We start from the raw sequence: 18040 nt of genomic DNA, 5'->3' as shown, positions 1-18040 counted from the left end.
TTGAGGGTTGCCATGGAATTGTTGTTCCTTTTTTTTTTTTTTTTTTTTGACCATCTCTGTTCTTTGGGACCTTCCATACATGAAGAATAGAGTCTTCTGCCTTCCAATAAATGTTGGCAGTAAGTAAAATTTTTTTGTACTCGCTGTAAACATTATTTTCTCTAGTAGATCGTTCGAGGACACAGATCCCTTTTCTTTTATGGCTGTCTTTTTTTGCGTTGTTGGCCTTTTTCCACAGTTATGTTCTGGTAAGGTTGGCTTCCATGTTTTCCCTATTGTTCACTGCTTGCTACACCTTAGCCTATGCTGATTATTTAGGAAGAAAAGCTGCTTGATGGAGCTGTGCTCTTTAAATTTTCATTGCGTCCAACCTCTTAAAAGCATCGGAGTTGATTTACTAAAACTGGAGAGTGCAGAATCTGGTGCAGCTGTGCCTGGTAGCCAATCAGCTTCTAATATAAGCTTGTTCAGTTAGACCCCTTTCACACTGAAGGCAGTTTTCAGGCATTTTAGCGCCTGTAAAGTGCCTGAAAAATGCATCCCATGCCTCCCCAGTGTGAAAGCCCGAGTGTCTTCACACTGGGGCGGTGCGCTTGTGGGACGTTACAAAAAGTCCTGTAAGCAGCATCTTTGGGGCAGTTTGGGAGCACTGTATACAGCGCTCCTAAATGACCCCTGCCCATTGGAATGCATGGGCAGCGCTTCCAAAGCACCTGAAAAGCGATTCGGAAGCGCCGCAACATGAGCAGTTTTAACCCTTTCTTTGGCCGCTAGCGGGGGTTAAGAGTGCCCCGCTAGCAGCCGAAAAGCGTCACTAAAACAATGGTAAAGCGACGCTAAAATGGGCCTTACCACTTACCCATAAGGCTGCTTTCACATGTGCATGGTGATGCACTGCTGTTTACCAGGTTAGCTGTGCTTTGCCATAGACTTCTATTAAAGCTTGCGGGTTTGATGAATGTTTCAGAAATCGTACAAACCCGCAGGTTATGATAGAAGTCTATTGGTCAGAGCAGCTAAACTACAGGAAAGCCGCAGGTGCACTGTGCGGCACCTGTGGATCAGTGTGAAAGCAGCCTAATAACCCTTTTATTTAACTGCTAATATGCCCATTGCAAATGTGCAGTGCATGCAATGTTTAATACAATGGCCTGCCAGAAAGGTCCCACTGAAGTGCACTAGGTATCTCTCTGCCTGGGACAGGAGCCGACGCTACAGAGGAAGCATCTGATTATGTGGCTCCTGCTGCCGGCGCCAGCTCCATGCACTCTGATGCTCTGGGATAGTGGGTCAGCAACCCGTTGATTGCAATCTGGGCTTGCCAACCTCTCATCCCAGTGCAAGAGGTCGCAGGCCACATCAGAGGGATCTGCGGGCCACATGTGGTTGATCAACTCTGCAGTACGTGTTGGCGCCAGGCTGCCAGCAGAGCTATAGGTCTGATTCTGCAGGGGGTGCATCAGACCTTTACAGACAGACCACTGCTTCCACACAGAGTGCAAGGGACCTTCTCTGCAGTGCTGGCAGGAGACCAGCTTTTCTGTTCAGGTTGTGGCTGAATATTAATGAACAGTAACAGGGGTACGCAAGCACATGAACTTGTTTTTTGCAATGATGCCTTCCTTGCATTTGCCTCAAATTATCACCCAATTTGAGTAGAAAACTGCATGGGTTTGTAGGTTTTCAGAATGGCACACACCATCTCCAACAGGAGATCTGCATATCGTTGAGTACCCTAGGGCTTATTACAAAGAGTTCTGCCCATATGAAGGGCTGATAGAGTGTTTTAAGTCAGGCGGCTTAATGCACAGAAGGACTTAGTGAAGCATACTGTTTGCGTTACTTCGCAGCATGGTGAATGTTGCCTGCAGCATCTGCTGCCTGTGAATATGAGACACCCGTTCATCTTGCTTTTTTCGCCCCCAGCAGATCTTTCCACAAGACAGCATTGACAGCCAGGCTGAACATGATGCTTATGTCTAAAATGCCAACTATGACTATGCTACTGCAATCACAAATTTTTTTTTTTTTTTAAAGAAAATTAGAAAATCAATTTTAAGACTCTACTGTTTTGACTAATGTGAGAAGTTATTTTGAGCTAATGAATCATTTCTGCAAATTCTATTAATGCTTTAAATTTTACCACAGATACTAGAATAGACATAATGAAAAATTATCCTTTAAGTGCAAACCTGTGCATATTCCTTTGCTTTGTACAGTTCACAACATAATCTGGTCTAATTTAAAGTGGTTGTAAACCTCGGACACGAAATATAAATAAAGCATATCCTCTATAGTGTGTACTTGTCTCAATTAAGAGCACTAGGTGTCATTTCTGTCTGCTGCTTTGTTCCCCTGCTATCAGCATGAATAACTTCTGACATGTTTTGCTGACACCAAGAGAAAAAAAAAGGGACAGGGGAGGGACCTCCAGCAGATTGACAGCCTCAGTTATTTTCCTGTGTGCTGTGTGAAGGGGGGTGTGTCCCTTCCTCTCGGCGCTCTCCTCACTGAGCTCTGCAGAGTGTAACTTTAGCACTCCGCCCCCTTTTTTGCTGACAGCCCAGACAAGCTTTATAAATGCTGGACGTTGCATGGCTGTATAAAAAAGAGAATACTGCAGATAAACAGGTACAACTTATGTAGGAGGATTTGTTTCTCTGTGTATCACCTGTGGCCAGTCCCTTTACTGGGTATACAGTATCTCACAAAAGTGAGTACACCCCTCACATTTTTGTAAATATTTTATGATATCTGTTTTTGTAACAACACTGAAGAAATGACACTTTGCTACAATGTAAAGTAGTGAGTGTACAGCTTGTATAACAGTGTAAATTTGCTGTCCCCTCAAAATAACTCAACACACAGCAATTAATGTCTAAACCACTGGCAACAAAAGTGAGTACACCCCTAAGTGAAAATGTCCAAATTGGGCCCAATTAGCCATTTTCCCTCCCCGGTGTCATGTGACTCGTGTTACAAGGTCTCAGGTATGAATGGGGAGCAGGTGTGTTAAATTTGGTGTTATTGCTCTCACTCTCCCATACTGGTCACTGGAAGTTCAACATGGCACCTCATGGCAAAGAACTCTCTGAGGATCTGAAAAAAAGAATTGTTGCTCTACATAAAGATGGCCTAGGCTATAAGAAGATTGCCAAGATCCTAAAACTGAACTGCAGCTACTCACTACTTTACATTGTAGCAAAGTGTAATTTCTTCAGTGTTGCCACATGAAAAGATATTATAAAATATTTACAAAAATGTGAGGGGTGTACTCACTTCTGTGAACTACTGTATGTAAGGGTTTGTAATCACTTTAACTACTTGCTGACTAGCCGCCGTCATTTTACAGCGGCGAGTTGGCTCCCCTGTGTGAATTTGCGTAGTTGCACAACGGCCACTTTAAGGTGTATAGGGGGCGAGTGTTACAGTGGAGCCGATGCTGCGTGGCCGCCGGCGACCCGCGATCACACCTGAGAGAGACAGAATGTGGAGCTGTCAATATAAACAGACAGATCCTTGTTCTGTCAGGGAAGTAGAGAGAGATATGCTGTTCCTAGTAATCAGGAACAGCGATCTCTCTCTATTCCCTGTCAGTACACTTCCCCCCCCCCCCCAGTTAGAAACACCTCCCTAGGAAATGCTTAACTCCTTGATTGCCCTGGCTATTTTTAGCTCTGATCGCTGTATACATTTCTTATGGTCCCAAAAAAGTGTCAAAAGTGTCTGATCGGCCCGCTGCAATGTCGCAGTCCTGCTAAAAATCACAGATCACCGCCAACTTTTGCGCAAACCAATCAATATACCCTTTTTGCATTTTTTTTTTACCAAAAAAAATAGAAGAAAACATATTGGCCTAAACTGATGAAGAATTTTTTTTTTTTGGGGGGGGGGGGGGATATAGTTAAAAATGTTTTTTTTTTTTTTTTGGTCAAAATTGACGGTCTTTTTTTGTTCATAGCGCAAAATAAATAAAAAACGCAGAGGTGATCAAATATCACAAAAAGAAAGCTCTATTTGTGGGGAAAAAAGGACATCAATTTTGTTTGATGGACATCATCGCACGACCGCGCAATTGTCAGTTAAAGCAACGCAGCAACGGCAAATCTTCCGGTCCTTAAGTGGTTAATACGGGGAAACGTGTATACGATTCAATAGCAGACAGAGGTGTTGGCCGGCTTAATATTGACATGCCAAAAGGTTGTGCTTGGCCAGGCCTTGGGTCAGCGCACATTGCAGTAGAAGTAAAGGTGCAGCTTAAAGAAGAACTCTAGGAATTTTGTTTTCCCATGCAGTGGGGCTGTGCCCTCACTGCATGGATTAATTGCTCGTTTTTGCCTAGGGGTGAGGAGAGTGGAGATATAATTATCTAATCCACTGATCCTCTGAGCGTAAGACCAGTCCCTGCCTCACCTGCCATCCCACACGCTAGCTGTCTTGTGCATGGACTGCTCCTGACGTTATCATGCCCATAGACCAGCTCTGGGCACGAAGACGGCAGAAACAGTCCACCTCTGAACTTGGAAGAGTGCTGTTTTCCGGAGGATCGAAAGATTGGGTAAGTATAGTCTTTCTGTACACCACTGGACAAAATGAACCATTAACCCATACAGTGTGGGCACAACCCCACTGCATGGAAAAACAAAATTCCCCAGGGTTCTTCTTTTATCCAGTCAACTTGCAGATGTCATTCTGGCAAGTGTATATTAGAAAGTGTATATTAGAAAATCTGAGCAGTCATCTCATTGGATGCTCTGGTCTGCACAAATATTCTCATTTGTTAAGGTTTTTGCAGTTGCTAGCATATCAAAGGGGAAAAATAGAAATGTGGACCAGGTGGCACCCTTAATTTAACAAAGTATAGGATTCTGATTCAGGTATATATGCAATTAGCTTCAGGGGCTTGCTCTCTTCTGGGCTGATTCAGGCCCACTCAAATGGCATCAAGGGAAACAAAGACAGACCCATTCCAAGACCCGATCCTGCAATCAACTTTAATGTGCTATATTTCCAAGCACAAACCACCTGGGCTACTCCCACTGATGATTTTCACTCCAAACATTACTTCAGGTGGAGGAAGCCAGGTGGGTTATACAAGACGTGTAGCACAATGAAGTTGACTGTGGGATCTTATTTTGGAATGTGACTGTGATCATTTTCTGTATTCCTAGCCCACCACTTTGACGGTAGGTTAGGTGCTCAAGTGGCAGGTTTGCATCATATCTATGGGATCATCACCCAGAATGTTCAAAACTGCTGCCATCTAATTCATATGGGAAACTTTAGACTTTATGCCCACTACAAGACCAACTTCTGTAATGGGAGGCAGATTCTGTGTGTAGAAGATAGCAATTGTTCTCTATCTAATTATGAAAAGCTAGGGTCACAGAGTAGTTTCAGCTCAACTCCTCCTGAAACAAGTATTTGGCTTGAGAGACTGAGATTGGCTGTTTCTCAGTCAGGTGTCATTCCTCATAGCAGGTTCTCTTCCCTAAATCCTTAAAAAAAAATAGTATTAATAAAAACTGAATTCCAGCCTTACCTTCAGTCATGCATGGCTGTGTAAATGTTTTTCCTGTAATATGTTTATTATTTAGAAAAAAACCAAAAACTTAAAGTGATTATAAAGTCTCGTTTAAAAAAAAAAAACAACAAACATGAAATACTTACCTCCTATGTGCAGTTGAGTTTGCACAGAGCAGCCCCAATCCTCCTCTTCTTGGGTTCCTCTTCACTGCTCCTGGCCCCTCCCTCCTAAAGAGTGCCCCCACAGCCAGCAGCTTCCTATTAGGGCACTAGAGCTGAGTCACAGCTCCGTTCATCCAAACACAGAGCCCTGACCTGGCCCCGCCCCTCTCTCCCCTGATTGGCTAACTGACTTTGATTGACAGCCACGGGAGCCAATGGTGCCGCTGCTGTGTCTCAGCCATTCAGGAGGAGAATGCAGCTAAGACACTCGTGGACATCGCTGGAGAGATATGGGGCTCAGTTAAGTAATTAGGGAGTGCTGGGGGGGGCTTCTACACACAGAAGGTTTTTTTTATCTTAATGCATAAAATGCATTAAGATAAAAAACATTCTGCCTTTACAACTCCTTTAACTTTTGTAAGCACTTTAAAGACAGGATGGCATAGTTGTGTGTGGCTCCTGGATCCTCTATCAGGCTTCATAGGTTTAGAGTGTCATTAAACCCAATGGACTAAATTAGGCAAGAACTAGTCCAGTCCTCCAAGCTGAGCCGCTGTCTGCTGCATGTGCATCCACCAGTTGCATGCAGGCAGCCCATAGAAGTTGATGCAGCAGCTGCACGGACACAGTCATATATCAAAATTTGACATACAGGCAGAAGCAGGTGCATGGATCAAAGCGTGTCTGCTTTCAGATCATTGAACCCACTCCTGCCTGCATGCAGCTTTGAGTTGGATGCACACACAGCAGACAGCAACTCGGCACGAAGAACAGGACTCAGCACCCATCTGAATGAGCCTAAGAACAAAAATGTAATACTGTATATTACCAATTCTTCGATGTAGTGGCTGCAGTAGCTTTCTTTTATAGGCCATATTTTCCTTAGTGGCTGTTACAGGGCTGAGACAAACCATTTACCACGTACAGGGGTACTTACAATGGTCAGTTTTATTATCCCAGCCTTTATTCCAAAAGGAAAAAAAAACTGCTGTAACTGCTTAAAAAGACTTGGCTAGATTCAGATTCAATTCGTAATTCAAGTCCATCTAAATCTATTAACGTATTAAACACTACCCTCTCCCCAGATTGTCAGTGCTGCTGCCCAAAGGTGTCTCAACTGCTCCTCCATCTAGAGTAGAGACACCCTAAAACAGGAAGTGTATTATTGACTGGATCATCCAGTGAAAATAAAGGGAAAAATGTGCAAAAAAAAGGAAAAGGAATTCAGCCACCACATCTAAGGATTGGTAAGCTGCTAATATATATTTCCCTTTTGTTTATGGGTTTAATGCCATTTTAGGGTCCAAACATACACGGTTAAAAAAAACACTGCTTCTAGAGGAGTTTAATGTTTTGTTTGTAGAAGTAGCTCAATGTTCTCCTATGTGTCCATGCACATTAGGACATTTAGAGGCAGAAAAAACCCTTCTTTTTTTTCCGTTTTTGAAAGTTTTCTGAAAGAAAAAAAATGCTAAACATGTCTAAACTTATTTATTTACACTAGCATTTAGGAGTTTAAGTACACTCCTCTAGAAGCAGAAATTTTTTTTTTAACCATGTATGTTTGGATCCTAAAGCGGCATTAAACACATAAACTCAAAATTAGCCCTTTTTTTCTGCCAAGATTACTGGCGTTTTTTTTTTTAGCCATTGCGCATGGACCGTAAATGTTATTTGTGCTCCTAGCATAAAATACCAACTTAAGTTTAAAATACAGGATCACAGAAATATATGGAATTTAAACACAGGTTAAAAAAAAGGTTTATACCTTTCAATATAAAAACATGTATGAAAACCACAAGCTGCAGTAGATAAATCTGAATGCATAAGAGAAAACATAACAACAACTAGAAAGGGGTTTGTAAAGGGCATTAACACTGTAAACATACTGTACCCAGGTGCAAAAAAAGGGGAGCACTGGTGCAACTGACAAAAACGAAGGCTAAGGAATGATAAACAAATGCAGGGAGACTTTTTAGTCCTTGAGTCCATAAAAAGTCACTGTGGCATGAAGTTCACATTATGCCAGCGTCAGCAGTTTCTCTTCCAAGTATGGTTGCCACCTCATCACCTCATCCCTTTAAACCTGAACACATATGAATTACACAGGTTCTGGGACTAATTTAATGCAGATAAGGCACCAAGTGAGTTTAATTATCACCGTAATCCCCAACAGAACCTGTGTAATTAATATGTGTTCTGTTTTAAAGGGGTGAGGTGGCAACCCTACTTCCAAGCAGGATCTGGAGAGGCTCCCACCAGCAAACCATGTATAACCAGAAAAAATAAGGAGAGAAAAGCGGCACTAAGTGTTGCATTTATAAAAACATGTCAGTAAATTGAAAAACAATAAATATGCACTCACGTTTGAAAGACATTAAAAAGAGTCAGCAAGTGGCAACCTTCCAGTTGGTCAAGGAGCAAGCGTGGATGGGATGTAACGTGCTTGGAACCAGGAAGGTGACCAGGGGAACATCAGGAAGAGCCAGAAGGAGCAGCAGACTGAGTGTGTATATCACATGGATAAGAACTAAGGATGAGCTCAGGCGTGTTCGCAAACAGCACGTGCAGAGCCCGCCAGGAAGTCGGCACTACAGAGCACTAATCACAAGCAGTGAGACATTGTCCCGATGCGTGGCTGCAGAGATCGGGAAATGTCTCACAGCTTGTGATTAGCGCTTCCCAGTGCCGACCTCCTGGCGGGGCTCTACACGTGCTGTTTGCGAACACGCCTGAGCTTATCCTTAGTAAGAACCACTGTGGACAGCAGGGAAGTGTCACTTCCCCTGGTCAACTTCCTGGTTCCAAGCACCTTACAGCACATCCACACGGAGGGGCTTGCTCACCATTTGACCACCTGGAAGGTTGCCACCTGTTGGAGACCTATTGATACGCTTATTAATGTCTTTTAGCCCTGGTTCACATTGGTGCTTTTTGACATGCGATTTGGCATGTCAAATCACAAGTCAAATCAGCGGCAGTTGCACTGTCCTAATCGGTGCAACACTGCATTTGCAGCCCTGCACAGATTTCAAATAGTTTCTGTACTACTTTTTGCGATTTTGGGGTGCGATTTCCACTGACATCTATGCAGAAACCCTCACAGATGTCTGTGAAATCGCGACCAAAATGGGACTGACATGCGAGAGTTAAATCATGCGAGTTCAGCTGAACTCACACGGCTTCATTCCCGCAGCTCAGTGTGAACCTGGGCTTAAATGTGAGTGCATATTTTTATTTTTTTATTGTACCAATATGTTTTAATCAATGCAACACTTAAGTAGTGGTGCTTTTTTCTCCTTCTTCTTTCTGTTTATACATAAGAAAACATTAGCTAACCCTATAAGTAAAGTATGAAACAGTTTTGCAGCTCATACTCTTTGCTCAAGCCAGCCAGTTTCCTTCCCAGACAGTGAATTATATTTGTCATTGCAGAAACTTTATCAGTTCTGTCTGTGACAAACATAATTTAGTTTAAATATATATCTTAGTTTCCCTTTGCACAGGAATTGTGTTATGGTCGGGATTCTCTAGGGATAACCTATCTCCTGCAGTGCTCCATGTTGCTCAGCAAAAGGGCCCAGAGCATTTGACAGGTTCTGCGTGTAGCATCTGTCCTGTTAATAATCTGGAAGTTGTCACCATGGCAACAGCAGCATACTGATGTGACTTAAATTGTAGGGATGCTGAGGAGACAGCTGACATCTCCGGTTTGAGAGAGGCTTCGGACTAATAGACGGGTCGATGCTGCATGGGACACTAGGAATTAAATGTTATAAGTGGCTAAAACTATTGCTTAGCATATCTTCCCGCTTGCCCGATGTGATGTTGAAGGTGACTGGCCCCTATCCTAGGGAAAGCTTATTTAAGTACTTGCGGAAGGACAATTTACCATGATGTCCTCCAGGATTATCCCTTTTACTAGAAAAATATCCTCAGCCTTATTAGAAAATAACGCAAGAGCAGCATAGGACTCTTGTGTTGTAAGGAAATAGACATAGCTCCTATATTAAACCTCCTAAATATTAACTGTCACGTCATGTTTGACATTAGCTTACAGCAATTGAAGTGCACGTGTTGCAGATATGGTGCAGGTAGCCATATTGGGCCACCTGCATTTTTAATTCAAAGTTTGAACACTCCAGCTAACTTAAAGTCTTGTTAGCCTGGCCCCTCCCTTCTGCCAAGTGCCCAGCTGCTATGGGGGCACCTGAGCCGAGCCGCTGCTCTGTGTGTCCATTTAGACATGGAGCCGCCGCTTGGCCACACCCATCTCTCTCCCCATTGGCTCATTGGCTTTAATTGACAGCATGTAAAAAACACGCTTAAAATGACAAAAGGTATTGTAGCTACATGAACAGCCGCGACTCAGATGTGTGATATAACAAAAAAGGCATAGTATAAAACAGAGTCGCGCTTAACTAACATATACAGCATCAAACATCTAATTGTGAATAGTCCCCCTTATTAAAAAAAAGTGATGTGAAGAGCAGGGTGATAAGTAGACAGCAGTGCCAGAATCTTGGAATTAGTAGTCCATATGTAGACTTTCAGACACAATATAGTCCCTTTCAATCTCCTGTGTAATGGACACCATATGAGACCACCACCGATGATAAGAAATGCCTGCTTACCTGATGTACTGGACCTTTAGAAAGGCCAGTAGCCCTTATGGCTGATTACCCCGCCAGGGCCTTTGGATTGCAATCCGACCAAAGATCAGTAGACCTGCAGGCAATCTCTCTCTCTCCCGATGTTAGGAATATCCCACTTGAAAATAATAAAAGAAACTCTGCATCATGTAAATCCAATGATTTATTGGTTTAAAAGCATCTCTCACACACGGAGGAATGGTAAAACACTGGCCAGTAAAAACATACAACGAGCACCCGCGCTTCCGGGACTCGTAAGTCATGATGGCGTCACCACTTCATCCACGCTATGCGTTTCGTCAGAGATTGACGTTGTCCTGGGGCACGGGTGACGTACTGCGTCATCGCCTCTTATACATAAAATCAAAAACCAAGCCTCGTTTTGATACCCGAGGACTCGGTCAAACATGAAGCCTCATTTTGACATCAAAAGGCTCGGTTAGACGTCAAGCCTGGTTTTGAGGTTAAGCTGGACACCAATAGTATTACCTATGATATGGCGATTCCCCACCATCGAACTTTAAAAAAGCAAAAATATAAGCATATAAAAAACAGCAAATACACTTAGACGTTCAAATTCAATTGCGTAATAGATACCTATATAACCACTTCCAAAGCTGGATACTGCAGAAAAATCTTGCGTGGGTAAACCCAGAAGTGGGCAGAATGTCCACAATAGGCACACTCTACCGTACTGCCCTCTACAGGAAGCCCTACATATTGCACCTAAATGCACATCACCTATGCAGAGTCATCCTGAGGGGTGTAATTATCAAAAATAAAAACACCCTGATCCAACCTTAAACATTGCACAATAAAAAAAATGTAAAAAATGATTAAAAGTATTAGCAGCGGGAGCCAATGGTGCCCCACTGCTGTCTCAGCCAATGAGGAGGAAGTCCCTGACACCTGAGACTCTCATGTAACATCGCTGGATCGAGATGGGGCTCGGGTAGGTATTATGGGGTTTAAAGGGGGCTGCTGCACATTGAAGGTTTTTTTATCCTAATGCATAATGCATTAAGATAAACAAACCTTCTGACTTTACAACCACTTTAAGGTGGAACCAAACCCACTAATTTAACCATTTCCCAAAACAGTTACATTCAAGACATGCCTTTAATGATAAATGTGACAGATGCTTGTGCTCTCTACCAAACTGTCAAGCCATCGAATGGCTGGTGCCATAACTGATCACATGTGCAGCACCATAGCAACTGAAGATCAAACAGAGGCCAAGGTGGCAGCTTCCCTGGCTGAAAAGAATAGGGGGGTTTAGTTCTGCACCTTCTGTAAAACAAAGATTTTATAAAAGTAGTTTTAAAAAATGATGAAATATCACTTAACTTTTTCAGCCCCGGAAGGATTTGCCCCTTAATGACCAAATTTTTTGTGATATGGCACTGCGTCGCTTTAACTGACAATTGCGCAGTCATGCGATGTTGTACCCAAACAAAATGTATGTCCTTTTTTCCCACAAATAGAGCATTCTTTTGGTGGTACCGGTCATCTCTGCGGTTTTTATTTTTTTGCGCTATAAACAAAAAAATAGCGACAATTTTGAAAAAAAAAAAAACAAACAATATTTTTTACTTTTTGCTATAATACATATCCAATAAAAGTGTAAAAAAAAAACTAATTTCTTCATAAATTTAGGCCAATATGTATTCTTCTACATATTTCACATGAGCGGACCGGTGTACAGGTATGTCGGTTCGCGCAGGAGAGCCGACCTGCTGCAGTAAATGTACGTGAGCTGGTCGGCAAGTGGTTAAAAGAACTTAAGAAAAATATTAAATACAAGTGACCCTAAATCATTATAGTTTACTTTTTGTTGTCTGCGTACCATTGAGGAAATGTCCTCTCATTTCCTGTCCCAGTAACACATCTGGAAATTAGTGATTTTTCCTTCTTAGACAGGTGTCCCAACTGGCAGATTTCCCTTTACCTCTTGTTATTGGGACAGCTCTAAAATCTTTGGACCCCCCTCTTGCTTTCTCTGTGACAATTGGAACTAGTACAAATAGGGATTAATTTCCTAAATGGGGACACAGACAGTAGTAAAATTTGCCATGGGGTCTAACCCTTCCTCACACTATCCAAAGCTGGAAAAAAGTTTTTAGTGAGTTAGTTTACCTTTACAAACAACTACCTATGTAGGGCACCAGTAGATAAAAACAAACTATACTGTTTTGATCAAAGTTTATAAGAGAAGTATAGGCATTTTTTTTTTCCATACTTCTCTTTTGGGTCACAGGAGTGCACTTACTTGCTCACCTGTGACCCAGAATCAGCCGACAGTGGGCTAAAGCCTGGTCTTGGCTGACATTACAGAGCCGCTGCAGGCTCTGGAAGAGTCCCGACCACATTGTCAGGATCCACCCAAAGCCCTAATTGACAACTGGCTTCAGATCTCAGTGCTCTGCTGAGAGCCTAAGCCAGCTGCTCCCCAAACTTCTCCTTTAATACTGCCCTTGCTATAGATGTAAGCCATGTATGTGTCCACCGAAGCCACGCTGAAAAACTCCCTGAGATAGCATTATCCCATGCTGCCTTGTTGCTAGGACATTGCTAAGACACTCCTAGAGTTGTTAAGAAGGAGAAACATCTGAATTCTTTGCATTATGTGTTTTTTTTTCTGGTATCAAGAAGATTATTATATTTAGGTGAATAAAAAAACAGTAAGGTTACATACTGTACATGCTTCAATATATAGAATGATCAATATACTTGGATAATAGAAAGCAAGCTCTCGCAGGGGTTATATGGCTACAATTGAATAGATGAAAAAGTTATTGTTATGTTAACATGGAATGCAAGTCCATTCAAGAAGTGGTATTATATCACATAACAATCAGAGGCATACATTAAATGAACACATATTAATAACATCTCTAACTGAATAGTGTTGTCCAGTGCGGCTATATATGCTGCACGTATGATAATGGCTGATAAGAGGAAGAGAGGGGAGGAAGTAGAATTCCCTTCCTCAGCAGTTTGGGAGATGCGTTCTGCTTATAGTCTCAATTAAAACGTAAATAGGTGAAGTGAATAGGGAAAGGCAGAAAGCAAAAGAGAAAAGAACGGGAGAGGTGGTGAAAAAAAGGGGAGGAATGGACAGAGGCCGCTTACAAGAGTTTGGGGAATTGGATGAGAGGAGACAGGTCAAAGCAGTAAAAAACATAAAGTGTGGTGAGATAGGAGAGGAGAGTAATCAAGCTGGGGTTGCCATATTAAGACAAATTTATCATGAATATCGCAGTTAATTTCTCATTAACGAATGTACCATGTATTCTAAACTTGACCTCTTCAAAGCTAAGAGATGGGGTTGTCCATGCATGGGCAATTGTTTGTTTAATGGCTATGAAAATATACATCATGAGGATATGGTCATAGGGGACAACAGTTATTGGTTTATTGAGAAGAACTACTCATGGGTCTTTGCTAGCGTTAATTTGCAGTAATACAGTTAATTGCCGCTAATCATAGTATAGATCCTTATCCACAGATGGTGTAGTTTTGGGAAAGTCCACCGTAAATGAAGCATATAACCTTCTTCTGGACACCCCCTGAAGCAAGAAGTCAGATGGGATAGAATGCATTTGGCTATCCTCATTGGGGTGAAGTACCAGCAGATAGAGCTTTATAAAAGTTTCCTAATGCTTTTGGGAGCTTTTCAACATTGCTTGTCAGAATGTTGGGTATTCTTCTGGAGAGAGACATGTATTCAAGTCTTGCTCCCAGGGGGTACAGTAGGTGAGTGTGGTCAGAAGTGTTGCCCAGAGTAGAAGAGTATATAAGGGATAACAGGCCTTAAGGCATTGAATTCGTTTTGCAAAGTCATTCAAAAGCTGTAAAGGCCAAAGAAGAATCATGGTTCTTTAACAAGGATTCCACTAATTGTCTAATTTGTATATTTTTAAATAATTCTTTAGTAGGAGCTTGGTGGGATTCTTGTATTTCCGCAAACATGTAAATCCCACGGTCATTTAATAGATAATAAACTGTAGTGCATCTGTGGAAAATCCACCATCTAAATTTGTACTGAATGTGCATACTCGGGGGATAAAATAAAGGGCAAATAGAAAGTTGGAGTAAGGGAAGATGTGGTTATGTCAAGTTAGCTGAATACTTAACCCAAATAGAAGTTCCAAACTGACAAGGTATGTGTTCGGGCTAAGTGGTTTAGGGTGCAAGGATGGTGGGACTCAAATGAGAGAAGCGATATATATCATGTTTTTTTTTTTTTTTTTTTTAATCAACAGGGGGTCAAAGACTACCTAACAGAGAACACATATAACATTTATTTTTTGTGGTATATGTACCATTAGGGAAATTTTCCTTCATTACTTGTCCCACAAACCCAACTGGAAGTTAGGGTAGATCTCCCACAGATGTTCCCATTGTAGGATTTTTCCTTACTTTCCCTGCTTTGGGGGACAGCTATAAAAAGTTAGAATCTTCCCTCGCTTGTCACCAGTACAAGTAGAGGGGGATCTTTCAAGTGGAAATAAATATAGCAATAATAACTTGGCTGGGTGCCTAACCTTTCCTCATTCTATCCCCTGATTAGGTGTTCCCATTAGAAGATTTCTTCTTACCTCCTGCTTTGGGGACCACTATATAATCTATACTATAATAACTACTATATAATCTTGGATTTTTCCCTTACTTGTCACCAGTACAATTAGAGGGATCTCCCTGGTGGAGATTTATATAGCAATAATAACGTGACAGGGGGTCTAATCCTTCCTTGTGTAATGCCAGGTATGGATTTAAAGGAGAACTCCAGGATCAAAGTAGTCATTTCGCCCAGTCCCTTACCTCTGGATAATATACACTTTTTAAAGTATATTTATACCCAAAACCCAGGAGAGTACACAAAGGTACCCTGCATGCAGAACATGGAGTTGTAATGCACCGGACTTCCTCTGTGACAAAGATATGTAAAAATAAAAATAAATCCAAACTGGATTTCTGCTTTAAGAGAGTGCATTTGACCAGTATAGGCCATTGTTTCAGACGGAGGTTGACTGGACCAGAATATTGTTTTTTAGAGTTATGTTGTCCTTTCACTCTTAGCTCGGATTTCTTTAGATAATTATAACATCTTCTATCTGTGCCTACAGTTTTCTGGTGCTAAAGTACCTAATTATGCATGTAATAGAAGCTGCCATTTTGTTTATAGCCTCTTGCAGAGTGCCTCTGGTGAATTTGTAGGCTCGGTTCTCATGGATATTGAAGTAGCACAATATCTGTTGCAGTGCTGCTATGGAAAGACACATACTTTAAAAAATAAAGCAGTACAGTATAGCACTCCAGAAATAGGAAATAACTAATAAAAACACATTTCATTCATTTTAGTTTAAAGGGTCACTTTCCATTTGCAGCTGGATTCTGGTGAGCTGGGTCAGCCTACCGCTGTTTATGTCTCAAGCATCTCGCTACTAAGGATGTGGTTCAGGAGCATGGGCTTGGTGGCCAGTCCTTAGGTTTCCCAAAGTATGGGAATGCAATGCACAGCTTTTACCTAATAGTTTTAGGGAATGGATAACCTAGCCCCCTTGCTATAAAAGGGTGGGTTCTCAGCAACCTTATTTTCGTTGTGTGTTGGAACTATCAGGCTCATTCATAGGGGGCCAATAAATCAAGAGGTGGAGCTGTAGTTTTACCGCCTCCTGACTGCATAAGCAATGACTTGCTTTGCGGCTGCAGCAAAAATTGAACAGCATGTCACATTTGGCAGGCGGTCAGCCACTAAAGTCACCTATCTAAGTGTATAGAGCTGTGCCACAACTGCCCTGCAACCATGGTTGCTGCATGATGGTCCAACTTTTTTAAGGTTAACCTCCCTGGCGGTATGATTCTTTCGGATTTTAGGTGCTGAAAGCGGTACAATTATTTTGCATGGAAATTTGGCGTTTTATATTGTAGGTCTGTAAATCTTAACAATAACACACTTAAATCTGTCCAAACCAGAGTCTAGTAGATATCCCGGGTATGATAAAGTTTGAAACACAAAAACATAAATTATAATATAATAAATAAAAATAAATAATTAAAAAAAATTAAAAAAAATAGTAATAAAATAAATTTCCCCACAATTCACTATGGCTCAATTCTGCAAGTGTTCTAATTTACTATCGCTGTTTTCTAGCTGGTCTAAAGCCACTTTTGACGTAAAGGGACACTTTTTGGTTGCTATGGACAATCTCCAGTTTCCAGGCAGAAAGAACAGTGTATATCATGTAAAACTGCATGCAGGGCATGGGCCAGAGCACTGGGGACAAAAGGGATGTGAAATCATTTCATACAGTACTGTAATCTGTAAGATTACAGTACTGTATGTGTTATGATTTTGACATTTTTTTGAATTTGCCGCCAGGCTCCGCCCCCGTGCGTCGCGCCGCTCGCAGGGAACGGAGCCTGGCACGGAGAGGCTTCGGAGGAGGACGGAGCCCTTGGACACTGCGGGGGACATCACAGGATCCCGGGGACAAGGTAAGTAAAGCCGCCCCAGGATCCTGCAATTGGATCCCGAGTGTGGCTCGGGGTTACCGCTAATGGTACTGAATTTTAACCCCGAGCCACACTCGGGAATACCGCCAGGGAGGCTACAACAGGTGGTGAGGAAGCAATATGTTTTGCCTATTCATGGTGGATTGCTTTTCAGAGAGGCAGCAAGGGCTGTCACATGCAAGAACAAATCCTCATGAAGAGCTGACCGTTCTGTGTAGGGAGAGACATGGGCAATATTTACAAGCTAATATTTCACTGCAGGTGAATCTACCTGGAGTTTGTGACTGATTAACCAGCAGCAAATGTTGGGTGAAAGTCACCTTTACTGCTTTGTAGATATGCTGTTTTTCTTTTTTTTTTTTTTTTTATTGATTAATTTAATGTTGGCATTGGTACATGTTCCTATGGCAGTGCCCAGCTTTTCTTGCCTTTTGTTTGACAACAGCTTGCTTATTAGTTCGACAAATAGCCAGAATTAAATAACAAGATTTGCTCGTAGATTTCAGTGAGGTTTGCTGTGAACTACACAAAATTGGCAAGATTCACAAAACTGTTTATAAACTGAACCCAGTCTCATTTGTTCACCTTTACCCATTACTATGGTTACTGTAGCTTGTGAAAGAAAGGATACAACCCTTATCTCTTTCCATACAGTGCCAGTTCTCCACTCTGACCAGTGAGTGACTGGAGTAATGACTCCACTACTACAGCATTGGAACAAAGTCCCTCAGTCCCTCTTTCCTTCTCATTTGTCCCTTATTTTGGTCTAATCTATATAGTTGTATATAAAATGCACCATTTATCATTCATAAAGTGTTTTTCTGTACAAAACCTTTCATCCAATTTCAAAATGTGCAAGATCTGTACATTTCAAGGGACAGTATAAAGGAATAGTAGTGGCAAAAAAACAATTGCGGGTTTGACTAATCTTTTTTTTTTGTATAGTTCTTAAAGGAGGCATGTCCTATGCCTACATACTTTTGCTAATAGGTGTCCCTCGTTCTCATTTCAAAAAGTTGGGAGGTATGCTACAGGCAACCAGCTGGCACCCAGGTCAGAGGTAACTCATAGTGGACTAAAGATCTGAGTGATTATGTCACTGCAATGTGATCTGAAAAGAAATTAGGTGACCCTTCTGTATTGTATAGCTAAAATAAACTGACACAACTGTATATAAATAT

General features: G+C 41.8%; 1 protein-coding gene across 2 annotated transcripts in view; it reads left to right on the top strand.

The window, feature by feature from the left end:
• The window catches only part of BRINP2 (BMP/retinoic acid inducible neural specific 2), a 553098-nt gene that overhangs the window by 485241 nt on the left and 49817 nt on the right, over positions 1–18040 (top strand). The gene's annotated exons all lie outside the window — the stretch shown is intronic.

This window comes from Aquarana catesbeiana, linkage group LG07 (assembly GCF_042186555.1).
Source record: "Aquarana catesbeiana isolate 2022-GZ linkage group LG07, ASM4218655v1, whole genome shotgun sequence".
Classification (NCBI taxonomy): Eukaryota; Metazoa; Chordata; class Amphibia; order Anura; family Ranidae; genus Aquarana; species Aquarana catesbeiana.
This window is presented reverse-complemented; position numbering and strand designations above follow the sequence as displayed.